Consider the following 19,276-nt stretch of genomic DNA (forward strand, 5'->3'; position numbering starts at 1 on the left):
TCGGTAGTCAGTCACATTCAGGTATTTCAAAAGTCATTAACTCTGGGAATTTGAATGTGTGTTTTAGTGGATGAATATGAATTATCACAGCAGTGCTGAAAATATCTTCTGCCCTCCAGCAAGCATGGTCTTGTTTGCAGAAACATCCTGCTCTGCGGAACAAGCAAAGCCAGTAATGTCCCAAATAATGTGTAACTTTCAAGCTTCCAAATTTTATTTATTTAATTTATTTATTTATTTATTTTTTTAATATGAAATTTATTGTCAAATTGGTTTCCATACAACAGCCAGTGCTCATTCCAACAGGTGCCCTCCTGGATGCCCATCACCCACCTTCCTCTCCCTCCCACCCCCCCATCAACCCTCAGTTTGTTCTCAGTTTTTCAGAGTCTCTTATGTTTTGGCTCCCTCCCTCTCTAACCTCTTTTTTTTTTCCTTCCCCTCCCCCATGGTCTTCTGTTAAGTTTCTCAGGATCCACATAAGAGTGAAAACATATGGTATCTGTCTTTCTCTGTATGACTTATTTCACTTAGCATAACACTCTCCAGTTCCATCCACGTTGCTACAAAAGGCCATTATTTCATTCTTTCTCATTGCCACGTATATATAGTGGCAATTCTTTCTCATTGCCACGTATATATATATATATAGTATATATATAATACTAGTATTATTGTATATATATTATATATACATATAATATATATATAATACTAGTATACATACTATATACTAGTATATAATAGTATATTATATATATAGTATATAATACTATATATATAATATATATATAATACTAGTATTATATATAATAGTAGTATATAATCCACAATTTCTTTATCCATTCATCAGTTGATGGACATTTAGGCTCTTTCCGTAATTTGGCTATTGTTGAAAGTGCTGCTGTAGACATTGGGGTACAAGTGCCCCTATGCATCAGCACTCCTGTATCCCTTGGGTAAATTCCTAGCAGTGCTATTGCTGGGTCATAGGGTAGATCTATTTTTAATTTTTTGAGGAACCTCCACACTGTTTTCCAGAGCGGCTGCACCAGTCTGCATTCCCACCAACAGTGCAAGAGGGCTCCCGTTTCTCCACATCCTTGTCAGCCTCTATAGTCTCCTGATTTGTTCACTTTAGCCACTCTGACTGGCATGAGGTGGTATCTGAGTGTGGTTTTGAGTTGTATTTCCCTGATGAGGAGCGACGTTGAGCATCTTTTCATGTGCCTGTTGGCCATCTGGATGTCTTCTTTAGAGAAGTGTCTATTCATGTTTTCTGCCCATTTCTTCACTGGATTATTTGTTTTTTGGGTGTGGAGTTTGGTGAGCTCTTTACAGATTTTGGATACCCTTTGTCTGATATGTCATTTGCAAATATCTTTTCCCATTCCGTTGGTTACCTTTTAGTTTTGTTGCTTGTCTCCTTTGCAGGGCAGAAGCTTGTTATCTTCATGAGGTCCCAATAGTTCATTTTTGCTTTTAATTCCCTTGCCTTTGGGGATGTGTCAAGTAACAAATTGCTGCAAGCTTCCAAATTTTAAAACTTTATCTCCAAAGAAAAATACTTAGGTCCCATCACAGAGACTATGGCAACCAAGGATTCTGTATGCACATTCTTCTTGAGCAATTATCTCTGCTACTGAATTCAGTTGCTGAAACCATACATTTCATTTCTGATTCTTCATGTGGTAAATAAACTCCTAGATGGCATACAGATAATTTCCACAATTTACAACTTCCCCAGGAAAGAGGAGGAAGAACTCCAAATTAACCATCGTGTAGCGATGGTATACTAAGCATTATTTTTTCTGTACTGCGTCAGCTTTTTCAATAGCCCACATCTCTGAACTGTGGCTATGGGCACAAATGCCCAAATACCACAGAGCTATAGCCAAGAAAATATGGTGGCTAAAATCAAGTTATTGCAAATGTTTAAAACCAGCAAATGTGCCTTCATAATCTGCATGCCTGTTGCTTGGTGTATTCCATGCAAGTTTACAAAACTTGATTGAAGTCTGTGAAAATAGATAAAGTCACTAATCTATATGTGATTGCTAAACAAGAACCTCATTTGGAGCCAGGGTTGCCGGGAAACATGAAACATTTTAAGAAGTACAATTTCTAGATAACTAAAGTTCACCCTTACAAGTACCCAATCTTTGATCAACGGTCATTGTGTTACATGGTCTTTTGCCTTTGTAAATAGACTGTAAGTGACATAATCCTCCCTTTCTAAACACGATTGCTGTCACTGTCAACACATTTGTGCCCCAGTGGATTCTTGGCACACAACTGATGACGAAGAAATATTTTTTGAGTGATGCTATTGCACGTATTGAGATATTTGCATCTATATCATTTGATTGCAGGATGGTATGTGGTTTCAATTGCTAAATATGCTTTGTTTTTTTCTTTTGAGGGAAGCTCTTTTCATGGGATTAGGCATTCTGCTTTTCCTTCTTTCTACTGGTGACTTCCTGCCTGTAGCTGTCTGTACCTCTCCCCACATTTCTTACTGTTTCATACGTGCTATTATTTAAGAAATCGGGTAACTAAAGCTTGGTAGAATTGCTTATAAATTCAGAATAAAGAGACCCTGGGTAAGTTTTGAGGGCCTCAACTATAAACAAAGTTCAGAAGCTTTGCAGAATTATTCTGCTTTTTTTTTTTTACTACCTTCTAGATCATTGAAATCACTAGGAAGAATGTGATTATATACTGAAGGAGCAAATAGTACAATAAAATATAGACAGTCATTTAAACAACTAATTTAAAAAACTCTTTTTGTGGTAAATATATATAACATAATGTTTATCATCTTAACCATTTTTTTCATGTTAAAAAATGTTTAGTTATTTATTTGGAGAGACAAGGAGAGACAGAGAGAGAGTGCATGCATGTGTGCACGTGAGCAGGAGAGGGGCAGAAAGAGAGACAGAGAGGATCCCAAGCAGGCTCTACTCTATCAGCGGGGCTTGATCTCATGAACCGTAAGATCATGAGCTAAGAAATCAAGAGTTGGACGCTTAACCGACTGAGCCACCTTGGTGCCCCTCATCTTAACCATTAAAAAAAAAATTTTTTTAACCTTTATTTATTTTTGAGACAGAGAGAGACAGAGTGTGAACAGGGGAGGGGCAGAGAGAGAGGGAGACACAGAATCTGAAACAGGCTCCAGGCTCTGAGCCGTCAGCACAGAGCCCGACGCAGGGCTCGAACTCACTGACCACGAGATTATGACCTGAGCCGAAGTCGGCCGCTTAACCTACTGAGCCACCCAGGCGCACCTCATCTTAACCATTTTTGAGCGTACAGTTCAGTAGTGGTAAGTACATCCACACTGTTGTGCAACCGATCTCCAGAATTCTTTTCATTTTGCAAAACTGATATTCTGGTCCCATTAAACAGCTCCCCATTTTCCTTTCCCCACCAGCTCGTAACAACCGCTGGTCTTTCTATCTTTATGAATATGACTGCTCTAGGTACCCCATAGAAGTGGAATCATGCATTATTTGTCCTTTTGTGTATTTCACTTAGTATAACACCCTCCAGGCTCATTCATGATGCAGCATGTAAACACCCTCTTGTTTGTTTTATCAGAATTAAAATTTTAATACCAAGACATCTGTGATTGAAAGCCACAGTCATGAGATGCATACACACACATGCGATGCTAGGAAAAGAGTGTAAATGTGCCCACGAGATAGACAAGATCTCCAAGGACTCAGTTGCATACATTATGGCCTATCAGTACTGTGGAATATTATGGAGATTTACAAAAAGGTGAGGCAGATCCAGATGCTTTACCTTGGAGAGAAGATACGACATTAGGTAAAGAAAATACACAGCTAAGCAGCGTGATCATATTTTTGTATGACACACATACGTATATGCATAGCAGTAGGTCTGGAAGTATGTACATGGAATAGTTAAAAATGGTCACTTTCGGTGGTGGGACTAAGGTATCTTTCAAATTTGACTTTTTACTTTCTTGAGTGGTTTTACAACTTTGGCATCTCCATTACTTCGCAATCAGGAATTAAAAACAATAACATTTTCATGTTTTTTAAAAAAAGGAAATAATAATAATGAGGGAATGGAAGGCCATTGACCTATCCACAAAAATGAAAAACAAAAATGCTTTGCTAAGACAAGTCTATTTTAGGTTTAGTTATGTTACTTTCTCCTTTCAATCCTACATTCTAAGCCAATTAAAGAAACAAACAAACAAAAACCCATTATAAGTTTGAGACATTCAAGAATGAGTCTGTCTGAAAAATGTTTTCAGGTACACTTTTCATTTTTGCGGAGTTGATAAATACCGCCCTTTGTAGGTAATGATGTGATAAGAACGTTCTTAAAGCAGACGCCCAGACTACAGAGCCCTATGAGTTTACAAAAAGCCTCTTCAGAATATGAATAAAAGGGAAGAAAGTGAACATACCCGGCAACCATATTTCAAAGGACTGGGCCGTGAGTCTCCAGTTCTCCACACACACATCTCTGAAATGTTTTCACTTTACACAGCTAGTGCCTACAATAAGGAACAGGTATTTGAAGAATGGAAAGCCAGTTGTATGCCTAGAGATAGGATCGTGAAGTGTTTTTATAGATTCTGGCTTAAGGAATAAAAAATGAAAAAAGACAGAACCTAGGACACATTCTACAGGGAGCTGGATTTACAGCAAGAAACAGAGAAAAGGTTCTGATGCTAAGCTGTTGTGAAAACACAAGTTCCTTTAAAACGTGTGAGAGACAAACAACTTTGTTTAAGCCAGAGAAAATACAAACAACAAAATCCGCCTCAAGGAAGACTTCTGTAATAGAACACTAGAAATATTACTGGCATGTCTATATGCCAGTTATAATATACTTGGGTTTGAAGAAGCTCTAAAAATAATTCAATACAACCTTTTAATCTTTAAACCGAAGAAAGTATGATACATATTAATAATCTTGTTTCCCCGGGGTGTCTAGTTACGGGATTATAATACACATGAATGGTATTTTACCAGCTTATCAAGAATTCTCACATCAATTTCCATTCCTAATTTCGTGGTGTGGTACCAAAGAGTCCCGGAGGCACACAGCCTTCTCGATATGTAGAAGATAGGATGAACCAGACTCCAAGTGACTTAAACCATCTTGAGAAGGGATGCTCAAATACATACAGTACAGAATTAAGTTTCTATCTAGGAACAGAGTTTCACCTGTGGCTGCTTCTAACAGTCAGAATCTTTGTTACATGGCGGCTTTGACTTTGTTTTCACGTGCTTCTTGTCACTGAAAGGGCAGAGACAAGAATTTACATCTCTTAGGTACGGATTAGAGCAGGGGTGGAAAGAAAGCCTACCAAGCACATCTGGTTCACTGCCTCTTTTTGTTTGGACCCCAAGCTAAAAATGGTTTTACATCTTGAGATGTGAAAACACTATCATTTGCCTTTCTAGGAGAACAGTTGCTCAGAATGCCAAGGACATTGCCTCTTGGCCCACAAGCCTAAATATTTACTATCTGACTCTCCAGAAAAAGTGTGCTAACCCCTGATATAGAGGAGAAAGATTTGGAACTGGACAGAAAGCAAAAATACTTGAGTTACTTTTCAGACTGTATGACCTCAGGCCGGATGAGGACCCTCTCTGGGTCTCCATACTCTTATACATATGGTCTCTTTGACATTGAATCCTAGTTTGTGTTTCAGGCTACCCTGTAGCTGTTTCAGAAATCCTAACAAACCTAATTTAATTTGCACAGCTTTCAGAGAATAGCACTGTGACCTTGATTTGCTTTGGAAGAAGCCAATCTGGGTCAGGATGAAAGGAAGTCATTACGGTGTTTATACAACTTTCTAAAGGTCAAATCCCAAAGTTTGACCAGAACAGATTGGTTTATGAATGACTGTCCCTATTCTGATTGGGTCAAGAACCATCTCTAGGGCAAGGGTCTTAGGTTTTACTTTAAATGTTTATAGGTTATAAGGCTTTTAGTCTCCAAGCAGACAATAAGGGCAATGTTGTGTCTTGTCTCTGAAACCTCTCAACTACTTTCACCAGGACCTTACAAATCATGGATGTTCCCTCATGCTGTGGCCTGACATCTGACACCCTTCAGTGAGAACTGAGAATGTTCTAGCACAATGATGGGAGCCATATGCATTGGGGATGACTGAGAACCACAAAAAGTTGGAAACACCATTCCAAAATGTATTTGGAAGCACAGTGGGCCCATAATAGCCCAAACATATCTTAATAAAAGAACCAGGGAGGGTGTATGCCGTTCTAGATTTCAAGACTTGTTTTACAAAGCTTTGGTAATGAAGACACTATGGTGTTGGTGTACAGATGGAACAACACAGAGAACCTAGAAATAGACCTGCCATATATTGAAACTTTACATATGACTGAGCCAGTGAAGCCGATCCCTGGGCAAAGGACAGACGTGTAATAAATGGTGCTCAGTCAATTGGTGGAAAACAACGCAAAGTTTTTCCAACTCATACTTTACAAAGGGTCAATGCCAAATGGACTAAGGACTGAAATGGAAAAGATAACATTTTTAAACCTTTTGAAGAAAATTTAAGAGTATTTCTTTACGACCTCAGGGGAGGGAAGGGTGTCTTAAACATGACGCAAAAGCACAGGCCATCAATGAAAAAGTTGATGCATATTAAAGCAGAAAAACTTTTGTTTTTCTGAAGATCACATAAAGAGAATGAAGAGGTAAGTCATAAACCGTGACAGGATATGTGCAACACATATGACCAACAAAGATTTCGTCTCTTAGGAACCAATAAGCGAAGCAAACCAATGGACAACAGATACGACCAGTCATTTTACAGAAGGGAGAACACAAACAGACCGTAAATATACACACACACGCTCAACACCTTTAGTGATCAGAAAAACTGCATGCTTAACTCAAACTCAGGTTATGACTTCATGCATACCATTTTCGCAAAAATTAGAAGTGGGTTCCAGAATGGCAAAAATTAGGTCCTATGGCACCAACTGAAGATGAAGAGAAACTGAAACTCTCATATCCTGCAGGAGACACTGTAAACTGTGTTCCACCGTGAACGTAGCATTTTCTAATGGAGACACATATGGGCCTTCTAGTATATTCTAGCCTTCTAGTCTATTCCCTAGAGAAGCTCTGACACAAGTGCACCGGGACAGATGTACAAGCAAGTTCAGCACAGTATTGTTTGTAACAGTAAAAATGGAAAGTCTCCACACATGCTTCAAGGATATGGAAATATATCCATGGAATATGCAGTATATATAAACATATACGTATTCCTAAACAAATAAATATATAACTATATGACCATATATATATTCACCATATATACATATGGTTAAACTGTAAAGAAAAATTAAAAAGCAGCATGGAATTCCAAACCACCTTTGGTGGCTAGGAGATTGTGGGAAGGGAACGCAGCTGTGGTAGATCACGCGGGTATCAAAGGCACTGATAACGTCCTCCAACTGAAGCCATGCACACACCAGAGAGTATTTTGTACTCTTTACACTGAGTTAGGAGTCTAGCGTTTGAATCCCTGCTCCACTACTTTCTAGCTGAACAAAGCACCAAAACTGTCTGAGCTTTCCGTTTCTTCATTTGCAAAACTGGGTAAAGAACGCTTCCCCGTGGGTTGTTAGGAAGCTTAGTGGAGATGAGAACCCGTAACATTGACCGCCAGTGCTTGTCAGTGGTTCTCATGAATATTATCACACCGTGATCTAGCTTGACCTTGATTTGTGCATACAAATCACGGCTGGGGGTGGGGGGGTTATGTTAAAACGCAGATTTTGGTTTAGTAAGGGTGGGGTGGGGCCTGAGAGTGTGCATTTCTGGCAAGTTCCCAGGTGAAACTCATGACGTAAGCAGAAGGAACCAGACGATTCTTTCTATTCCTATTGTTCCCACAGCAAGTCCCTTTTTCTGCCTTCCTAGTTCCCTTTTTTTCTGCTCTCTCAAATTCTCTCATTCTTCTTGCCCTGTGCCTGGTCCCCATCCCAATCTATCAAAACCCTACTCATTCTTCAAACCTAAAAATCTAATTGGTTGCACACTAGAATTGCTTGGGGAGCTCTTAAAAACCTGTGAAGTCCCAGACTACACTCCAGACCAACTGATTCAGAATTTCTGAAGGCTGTCCTCAGTTGTCATATTTTTTAAAGCTGCCCGATGATTTCCATTGGAAGCCAAGGAGAGAACTTCTGCCCAAGGGCCTCGACTGAGCAACGACCCATCCACATACGATGGGGTGACTCACCAGGACACCTCTCTTAGGACATTTGGCATCTTGCTGTTTTATTTCATTACAAAGGTTCTTGTCCTATGCTACTTAATCAAATGAAAGTTTCCTGAAAATCGAGATGTGTCCTAGTAATATTGAAAGCTCATGAAAATCACAAGAGAACATTTGGAATGAGATTTCAAAATATATTTCTTGTATTGAGTTGTATACTAACTAGCATGAGTTTTGATTGTATGAAATGGACGATGGTGCTATCATTGATAAATATTTTTAGAGTAATATCCTTGCTCCCAAGTTATTTTTTTAATTAAAAAAAATTTCAATGTTTATTTTTGAGAGAGAGAGAGAGAGCACAAGCAGGGCAGGGCGGGAGAGGGACAGAGAGAGAGAGGGAGACACAGAATCTGAAGCAGGCTCCAGGCTCTGAGCTGTCAGCACAGAGCCCGATGTGGGGCTCCAAACCCATGAACCGTGAGATCATGACCTGAGCCGAAGTGAGACGCCTAACATAGCCACCCAGGCACCTCGCTCCCATGTTATTTGTTTTTTAAAAAAATTTTTTAACGTTTATTTATTTTTGAGACAGAGAGAGACAGAGCATGAACAGGGGAGGGGCAGAGAGAGAGGGAGACACAGAATCTGAAACAGGCTCCAGGCTCTGAGCGGTCAGCACAGAGCCCGATGCGGGGCTCGAACTCACGGACCGTGAGATCATGACCTGAGCCGAAGTCAGACGCTCAACCGACCGAGCCACCCAGGCGCCCCTCCCATGTTATTTTTAATTTCAGTTGAAGACAATCTCAGGTATCCGTTAATATTCTCAAAAAATGTGCACATCTCTGGGATTATTTACAACAACAAAATCATTTCCAATATAAAATATCAATTCTGTAATTATAGAGTATGATAAAAGTATTGTAGGACCTGAGACACTGAAAATAAATTCTCTGTTATAAGGAATCTCAAAATGTTTGTGCTGGTGCAGAGATTGCTAATATAGAACAACAGAATTTTGTTGTGAAGCGTTAGCTTTAATATATGGATTTGATTGTTTAAAATTGTGAAATAAAAGAAAATACATCGAACCTTTAAATTTTAAGACACAGGGGCGCCTAGGTGGCTCAGTCAGAAAGCTTCTGACTTTGAGTCAGGTCATGATCTCATGGTTTGTGAGTTGGAGCCCTGCGTTGGGCTCTGTGCTGACAGTTTGGAGACTGGAGCCTGCTTTGGATTCTGTGTCTCCCTCTCTCTGCCCCAACCCTGCTCACGCTCTGTCTCTCTCTCTTTCAAAAATAAATAAACATCCAAAAAATTTAAAAATATTTCAAAATACACGTGAAGTTTTATACAATATCCGTAAAATAGCTGAATCTACATTTCTGCCTGAAGAAACTTTTGTTTCCGATTTGGAATATAATTGAATCTTTCCATAATTTTCATTTACGCATTTTAAAGGTGAACCAAAAGGACATATGAATCCTATATTCCTCACTGCTGTTGTACACGACACACTTCATGCGTTGTGTGCCTGTGTGTGCAACCCGTGACTAGCCAAGTATACCAGAAAGATTAAAAACGGTCTTGATTTTTAAGATTTGTGTTCACGTGTGAACACATATTCACAAACACACTGGACACTACATGTTTTTGTTCTGAGGATCCAGACGCAGAGAGGGAACATCTTAGGTTCCTTCATTAAACATTCCCTGATTAAGAAAAATTTTTTTGATGTTTTTATTTATTTTTGAGACAGAGCGTGAGCAGGAGAGGGGCAGAGAGAGAGGGAGACACAGAATCCAAAGCAGCCTCCAGGCTCTGAGCCGTCAACACAGAGCCCGACACGGGGCTTGAACTCACAGACTGTCAGATCATGACCTGAGCTGAAGTCGGACGCTTAACCGACCGAGCCACCCAGGCGCCCCTAAGCATTTCCCTGATTAAACAGGGAAGCTACACATAACGTAAGAGATAATGTGTGGTTGAGGCAAGTCTGGGATGAAACTGGAAAATCCCTGATTCTTGGTCCTGTGTCCAGGTGGGCAATTGTTGGGTAACAGGATTAAGCTAAGAAAGAGGCATTCATAAGGAAAGTACAAATGAGGAATTCTGTTAGCCTGCCTCTAGAAACTAAAAAATTCTGTATTCTTGAGCCATCATTTGCATGGGCCCCTTATATATAGTGAATTCAGTAATGTTTGTGAGAGTCTCTAGCAGGATTCTAGTGAAGGAGAAGGGGGCAGGGGGAATAAAGGAGGAAGAAAAAAAAAGTGAGGTAGGAGGAAAGATGGAGAAATAGAAGGGAGAGAAGAAAAGAGAGCAATGAAGGTAGGATCTAAAAATAACACCTTAGATTTACTGAACATTCACGTGGACGGGCATTGCTCTAAGTGTGCTATTTCTATAAACTCATTTAATGTTTACAACACATTTCGGATAAAAGAAAACTGAGGCTCCGAGAGATTAATTTTCCAAAGGTCACCGAGCTAGTAAATAATAGAATGTGCGTTTGAATTCAGGTAGTCTAGATTTACTGCATGCTATCAAGATGACACCCGATGATATTTGTGCTGTAAATTGCTGCCGTCAGGAAAAAGGCAAGCTCCATACTGCCGAGGATCTTATTTTTTCAGTACTGCATCCTCAGTGCCATTTGAGAGTGGATGTGAGTTAGTGAATATTTGTTTAGTCCCTACTGTGGAACTGGTCTAAGTGCTGGAGATCCAGCAGCGAACATTCCACACACACTCAAGAAGCTTATATTCTAGGGGAAAGTACTTGATATATGGAAAATATGTGTGCAGGATTATTCTGAAAATAAAATGAACTAGGAGATAAAAGCGGACTTTGCTCCTGTCATATTGGGTTCTTTTTTTTTTTTTTTTTCTTTTAATACCAACAAACCGACATCATCAGTCAATACAGACAGCAAGCTTCCGGTGCCAAACAAACAAACAAGAACAAACAAACAAAACAAAAAACCAAAACCAACACCAACAAACAAAAAAGCCATATACAAAAAACATAAAATACATATAGCAAACGTTGTAACATTGGACAGATAGGACAATGAAACATGCGAAAACATGGGAACAGCCACAAAGAAAATACAGACAAACTACACAGTTGTCTGAATCTAGGTGAACTACATAATGCGGGCTCGCTAGAATGTGTATGTTCTGATATTGACACCCTACAATGTTACACTGAATTCGAAACATCAAGTTCCAGAACCTTTGTTTAATAGTACATGGTAATACAATAATTCTGGAAAGGAATTCTGCACCTGGGGACTTTCATGCTGCTAACCAACCTTGAAATCAAACTGCTAAATAGGGCTTAGTGCACTGGCAAATCTTGAAGTCTTTTTTTTTTTTTTTTTTTTTTCAATACCAGTGTTCAGGTTAATGGTTAAGGGTTGGTATTTAAAGTATACTGCAGTTTCTTTTAGTTAATAATACATCATCCCATGGGTTCTGAAGAATCTGTCAAAACAAATAATGGCAAACTAGACCAATGCTTCATTTGGACTAGAGGGTGCCTTGGACAAAATGAATCTGGTTGTCTGTTTCCAATGGACAGGAGTCATTAATTTCATTAGGAGAGATCTATAGAACTGGAATGCTTGAGTCTCATAGATGGTTTTAAATCTCTTGTTCCATTTAGAATTGTTTCTATTTTACTGGTGTTTCTCACTGTTGCCTGTAGTAACATCAGGTATTTCTCAGTTTTTAGAATGAACTATTTGTTTCTTTAAACACAGGACCCCACACCTTGGATTTCACAGTCTATTGAAATCAAGGTCAACTGGAAACTAATACTCTGCTTCCATTCATTTTGTGCCTTCAGACTTCAACCGAAACCACTGAGAGAGGATAGCCTCAAATACCATGTAAGTCTGGGATGTGACGATTTGCTTTCCAAGCCAAAATATGTTGGGATTTCTTTCTTCCTTCCTTTCTCTTTCTCTTTTTCTTTCCTTCTCCTTTACTTTCCTTTATTCCTCCCTTCCTTTCTTTTCTCTCATTTTCTATTTTGCTTTTTGATCCTACTTAACTATCTTGCTTAACTATTAGACTACTGTTAACATTTTACCAACAAGGAAAATTTTTTATTGCTTCTCAGTGGAAACATTTCATGTCTTAAAACTATTCATGAACTTATAAATAGGAGGATTTTTTTTTCCACAGAAAATATTCCCTCGGTCTTTACAAGGATGCTAAGTCAAATTTGTTTGACTTTACTTTTACTCTCTTTGTTCTTTCTTTGGGGAGCTGATTGGCTCTAGAATACAGACTCATCGAGGTAACAACTTGATCTAACTTTAAAAAAATGTATTTGTTCAATTGTTCAAACAAAACTATTATTTATTTATTTATTTATTTATTTATTTATTTATTTATGTATTTATTTATTTATTTACTTACTTCTTTGTTTAATGTTTATTTTGAGAGAGCGATAGAGCACAGGTACATGAGTGGGGGAGGGGCAGAGAGAGAGAGGGAGAGAGAATCCCAAGCAGGTTCTGGCTGTCAGCACTGAGCCCAACACTGGGCTCGATCTCACAATCCACGAGATCATGACCTGAGCCGAAATCAACAGTTGGATGCTTGACCAACTGAGTCACTCGGGGATGGGGGGCAGAGGGGGTGGTGGGTGGGCAAGTAAACTATTTTTAAAAACAATCAAGACACCTCATGTTTTACTCATTAAAATTAAATGTGAAAAATACCATTTCTAACCTAAGTTTAAGTAAACTCAAAGGAAAAATCCTTTCCAATTTCCTGCAAGGTTGAAAATTTCCATAATAACATTTTTGGGAAAAAATGCAAAACCAAACCAAGTAAAAAACAAGCAGAGATTTTACCTTTGCGGTGGAAAACTGAAGTCAGAACCAGCATTGGGAATTAACATCACGAAGTTGATTAAAGAGACAAACGAGCGCAAGGCACAGAGACCTAAGGTGTTCTCTTAGTTCTTAGAGAACCCTGCTTTTGGGGTGTGCCCAGGTTTCTAGAACTAACAGTCCAGACCATAAACATTTCAGCTCTATTTGTGTTCCTGAAGGGGAACAGAATATGCCACCTCAAAATATGCCACTTTGGTATGATGCTTAGTTGCAGGTGAAGGCAACTGAGAACCAAAGGGATACAGGATACAGGATGTGCACTCTACCCTCCCCCAGTTGGCCTCAGAGCGAGGCACGCGCACCCCTGTGAGAGTGTTCTCCCCTCTCCCATATCGGGGAGTCTAGAACAACCCTTTGCACCAGAGACAGAGACAGTACAGAGGATGAATCTGCGTAAATAAACCTTAATAAAGAAGTCTTATCTACCATTAGCTTCTGCCACCTATTTACCACTCTTAGAAGCCCAAACCTCCTTTTCTCTGGCAGTCACTTCTCTATAATTTGTTGCCTTCTGTTAAAATACTATGTAAGCCCCAAGTCTCACCACTTCTTTGGGTTTTTCACTTCTTTTCTGTGAGGTCCCTGTGCCTGTAAAAATATTGACGTCAAATAAAAGCTGTATGCTATTCTTCTGTTAGCCTATCTTCTGTCAGTTTAATTCACAAGCCTCTGGCATCGAACCTAAAAGAGTAGAGGAAAAGATTTTCCTCCCCTACACTGCCAAAGGGCCTGCTACAAACGGTTTTGTGAGTCTGAGCAGTTTTATAAGTCCTAGCACCCGTGTGCAGTGGAAACATAACGGGCAACGATTAAATCTACACGCGTTCTTTGAGCACCTGCGGTGTGCCATAGCTGTGTTTGGAACCGTGAAAAAAATGCCACGCGGGCCAGCCTCAAAGGAACCAAGGATGCAGAACAGAAGAGAAAAGACAATCGATGAGAGAACGAGCAACAGTGGAAACCCCATGTGGACCCAGGGTTATTTGAGACGATGGAGAAAAGCAAGGTGCCTGGGGCGGCTGCTGGCACCCGGGAAGGACTTCGTGATGCTTGAACTCAATATTCTTTTGGGTCGGTCAACCGACCGAGCCACCGAGCCACCCAAGCACACCAAGAAATACCTTTAGATGGTAGGGTGACAGGATTTAGCCCACAGTTGGGGTCTCTCCCAGCATTTAGCCGTGCGCACCTGGAAAAGGCTTGTCTCCTGAGCCTCAGCTTCCTTAGACTGGTCGAGGCCACCTGTACAAGCACCTACTTCTAGGACGAGGTCAAGCTCTGCTCTGCCTACCGAATGGGGTGCCTTCAAGGCTATGCATAAACATGCAATGTAATTCATTAATTTACATACAATATGTAAAGATAAGCCCTTGCTTCAATTTTTCTATCCTACGAATCATTGAAGGCATGACCCATCTTTCATCCTTCGTTTTCTTTTTAACATTTTTTATGTGCAGAAGAATTACCCAGGGAACACGGCTGAAGTGCAAGCCCTTCTGAACTTCTGCTCCCTGACAACCAGTCCTGGTTCTGATTCAGGGAGTCTGGGCTGGGCCCAGGGATTTGCATATTTAAGTTCCCCCAGGTGATTCTGATGCCCTGGTTTGTGGATTGTTGTCCTGGGTTGTGGGCAACAATTCAGGAACACTGAAGCAGGGGATTAAGCCTGACCCTGAGCCATTTCTCCAGCTGAGTACTTTCAGAGACTTTAGGGAAGTTTCAAATCAATCTCTTTGGAATGTTTCAGATTAGAGATAAACCCCTTAGATCTGTTTTGATCCAGTCGTGGTTACAGGCTGAACCAAAATGAACTACAACAGGGCACTGATTATCTGGTTATAGTTAAATCCACAGGCCAAAGTTTTCCAAGTTGTGTCAGTGATCGAAACGACACAAAAGGGGGCAGCGGGGAGAGGACAAAGAAATTAGCAACTGACTCTGCTACAAAACTCCTGAGTTTGCAGTGACCAAGGTAAACCCTCCAGAGGAACATGGACTTTTTCTTGTGATAACCATCTCAAGATGCTTATTTTGAGATGCCCTATTGCCATGCTGAAGGGTCTTCACTTACTGGTACTGTGCTTCTCCGTGCCCGGCCTGAATTTGTTACTCCTTCACTCATGTTCCTTAGCTAAGAGTAAAAACGACTGGTAGTCTCCACTGTGAAACAAACCAATAAACAGAAACACTTCTATATATAAGGAAAATATTAAAACAGTCCCTCGGTTTACTCATCTTATTGTCAAGTGTGGTGAGTGCTAATTTGGGTCTTCAGTGAATATGCTTACATTTTCAGAGAGGGAAGTCATTGGTCCAAGGTCACAGCCCCGCTGTGGGCCAGGCTGTGTGCAATGATGGTATGATAGGACAGGGTGGGGTCTAATGTCTCAGGCCCTCGCTTTGATTCCTTGGATTCAGTAGGACCACCCCAATTCTGATGATTTTCAGTCAATTTTCTTTCCAGCCTCCTTTAAAAAAAAAAAATTTTTTTTTTAACATTTATTCGTTTTTTTTTGAGGGAGAAAGAGAGACAGAGTGCAAGCAGGGGAGAAGCAGGGAGAGAGGGAGACAAAATCTGAGGCAGGCTCCAGGCTCTGAGCTGACAGCACAGAGCCCGACTCGGGGCTCAATCTCGTGAACCATGAGATCATGACCTGAGCCGAACTGGATGCTCTACCGACTGAGCCACCCAGGCACCCCCTCCCCAGCCACCCTTTATACTGTCTCTAGAATGTAGATGGGTTGATTCCCTGTTAAACACCTTATACTGCCTTCAATATAAAATTGAAATGCTTCTAAAATGGAAAAAACCGAGGGGGGGGCTTTCATAAATATGGAATATTTCTCCCCCTCCTGCTCCCCACCTTTTCTCTCTCTCCCCCCACCTCCCAGTAAGAACCCTGACCTTCCACCAGGTTGCCAGAACTCCTCCCTCCTAACTTTTGATGCTTACCTCGCCAGAGCAGTTTTACAAGTAGTTTGGAAACTTTTCTACTCTACCACTGGGATGGGAATTCCTTGAGTTCATCCCTGCTCATATCCCCAGCACTGGCACATGGCCTGGAGTTTTTGTTAAATAAATACATTTTTTAAAGAATGAACGAATGATTTGTCTCAACAACTGATTTATATATCTCATGTGCTTCATTGAAAGTCATAACAAATAATATATTTATAATAATATTCACTTTTACTCAGCTCATCTGAAATAGTTTAGTACTTAATTGACATCACAGTACGTGTTCTTCCTAAGTGATACATTATATAAATATTTTTCTGTTTTCATAGACTACTTTTTATTTATTTAAACAATTTTTTAATTGAAGTATAGTTGACATATAATATTAGTTTCAGGTGTACAACATAGTGATTCGACATTTACATAAGGGACGAAATGCCCACCATGGTAAGTGTAGTTACCATCATCACCTTACAAGGCTATTACAATATTATCGACTGTGTTCCTGATGCTGTAGTTTTCATTCCCATGAGTTATTTATTTTCTAACTGGAAAACTGCTTTTAAGTGTATTTATTTACTTTGAGAGAGACAGAGACGGCGTGAGGGAGGGAGGGGCAGAGAGGGAACGAGAGAGAGAGAGAGAGAGAGAGAGAGAGAGAGAAAAGGGACAGGCAGAGAATATTGTCAGCACACAGCCTGACACAAGGCTCAAACTCATGAACCGAGAGATCATGACCTGAGCCAAAACTGGATGCTTAACAGACTGAGCCACGCAGGTGCCCCTCTAAACTGGAAAATTTTACCTCTAAATCCCTTTCGCCTATTTCACCCATCTTGCGACCTCCCCGCCACCCCCCCCCCCCCGACTGGCAATCACCAATTCTTTGTATTTATGTCTATTTCCATGTGTTTTGTGTTTTAGATTCCACACGTAAGTGAAATCATACGGAATTTGTCTTCTTCTGTTTGACTTACTTCACTGAGCATAATACCCTCTAGGTCCAGTGATAGATTACAGTTAAATTTTTAAACAAGCATTGTGATAATTTTTTAAAAAATCAACGTTTGAGGTTAAGAACCTACTTCTAATCAGACTCTGATGGCCATTCACAAATCCAAGTTTGCTTCATTAAACCTTGATTCCGGAAATACCCATCTCAGTTCCAGGCTTGGGTTTCAATGCCATGAGAGGTTAGCAAACGAAGATGGCCGTCCCCGCTATCGCTTACAGAAGATGACCCACATAGATGGCTAAGAACTGAATCAAATCTATTCTGACCAAGGGAAAAATGCAACAATCCTTAGAAAGACAAGCCAACAAGCTGAGCCTCACTAATACACAGGTAAGAGTGAAACAGGGGCGATTTCCAAGACATTTGGCAGTTTGACTGCTCTTTGCCTGGGCATAAAAATGACTTCCATATTTACAAAGGGCATGGAAGAGGCATGGAGTGGTCACGCCCAGAGTTCTAGAGTCAGACCGCCAGGCTAACATGCCAGCTCTACTACTCACCACTCTTACGACTTGCTTCACTTCACCTCCCTCTGCCATTTCCTCATCAGTAACATAGAATAATTGTAACCCACCTCATGGGAGTACAGGGGGATTCTAATTACCACATATGGAATGTTTACCACCATGCCTGGCACACAGTAGGCGGGCTCAGCAAGTATTAGCTATTGTAATTATCCACTTATATCTACTCTTCCAAGTTGTGTGTGTGTGTGTGTGTGTGTGTGTGTGTGTGTGTGTGTGTGTGTTTGTGTTGTGAGAAATGACTAGAAGATTTTCAAATGCTTTCTAGCATCTCTGGGGAAAAGGTTATGTTTTCTTTTTTTTTACCTTTTTGATTCAATTTATAAATAAAAGTATTAAACAGCATGGATCTCTCTAGAGCTATGACTTTATGGTGTTTTATTATTTTTTTAAAATATACTATCCTGTGTTTTTATTTTATTCCTTCATTTTATTCTGCCAATGTTTTATTCAGGTCTTTTTCATCAGGACACTTACAAGATGGCAGTTTTTCTGCAATATCTCGCTCCAGTCTGGAGGTGGTTTATAGTGACTTGTAAAATAACAAACAGGGAAACAAAAAAATTAGGACACCTATTATTTTAGTTTATGTACCAGGAGTTAAGTTGCGGGTTATTAAATATTAAACTTCCCTGAAATGGAGAAAACTTCACTGGTGACAACTCTGGGATAAGAGCTTCCTTAAGGGGCAATTATTAGAGAACTTTATTATTTCTCCCAAGATTATTGGCTTATTCTATTAATTCTTTTTCTTATTCTCTTAATAGTTCTCTTAGCTTTGATAATATATATTCTAATTTAAAATCATTGCAATTTATCTATGTTTCAAATTTATTAGCATAGAGCATTCAAACTATTTTTACTTACACGGGTACATGTCATTATTTCCACATTTTCATTTTGTGTCTCAGCGATCTTTCTTTCTTTCTTTTTAATTAGCTGAGCCTGTGTTGTCTTACTTCCAACTATTTGCCAAAGACCTAGCTATTGTATTTTATAGTTTTCTATTTTCACTGACACTCACTTGATTTTTCCCCTTCTTATTTCATTTTCTATATGTGAATTTTTAAAGAAACCTTCTGAGTAGATTGCTTACTATATTTGTCTTCGTTATTTTGTTAAGAATGTGATTTACAGCACTGGCAGGTAACCCCTGGACCTCTCTCCAGGCCTGTTTCCTGTCCTGGGAGGCTCACTGTGACGTCCTCAACTGGGGCTCCATTTCAAGGGACTTCTGAGATGTCAGACTTCCAGACAGAGATGGAGGGAGGGGGAGAGGGGTCAGAGTCTTCATCATCCTGACTCCCTCCCTGCCTCAGGGCCTTGAACTCCTGGGCCCCTCTGTCTGTGTTCTCTGCACCCCCCAGTTGGATGGCCAACTCAGTACCACTGTATTCCGGGCTCCCAGGAAAGGAAGGAGAGGTGGAACTAGTCAGGCTTCTCTGCTATTCTAATGGTTTCCCTGGACCTCACCTTTGTAAACAGCGTATCCATAAATAAACTCTGCTCAAATCATCTGATCGTGAACGTGCCACGTGTGTATTGTTGGGACACTGACACCATAGCTATGCATTTTCCTCCAGAGGAAGGAACGTTCCAGAGGACG

The 19,276-nt window shown here is 40.1% G+C and overlaps 1 protein-coding gene and 1 long non-coding RNA gene across 3 annotated transcripts in view; one reads left to right on the forward strand and one right to left on the reverse strand.

Annotated features, from left to right (window-relative positions):
• The window catches only part of COL4A3 (collagen type IV alpha 3 chain), a 133,595-nt gene that overhangs the window by 86,528 nt on the left and 27,791 nt on the right, over nt 1-19,276 (reverse strand). The gene's annotated exons all lie outside the window — the stretch shown is intronic.
• LOC109264966 (uncharacterized) lies at nt 11,781-19,197 on the forward strand. The gene is made up of 3 exons (XR_002078961.2): nt 11,781-12,155; nt 17,301-17,476; nt 18,808-19,197. It is a non-coding gene; the product is annotated as an uncharacterized LOC109264966 (long non-coding RNA).

This window comes from Panthera pardus, unplaced genomic scaffold, assembly GCF_024362965.1.
Source record: "Panthera pardus isolate Hobbes unplaced genomic scaffold, ASM2436296v1 HiC_scaffold_10, whole genome shotgun sequence".
NCBI lineage: Eukaryota > Metazoa > Chordata > Mammalia > Carnivora > Felidae > Panthera > Panthera pardus.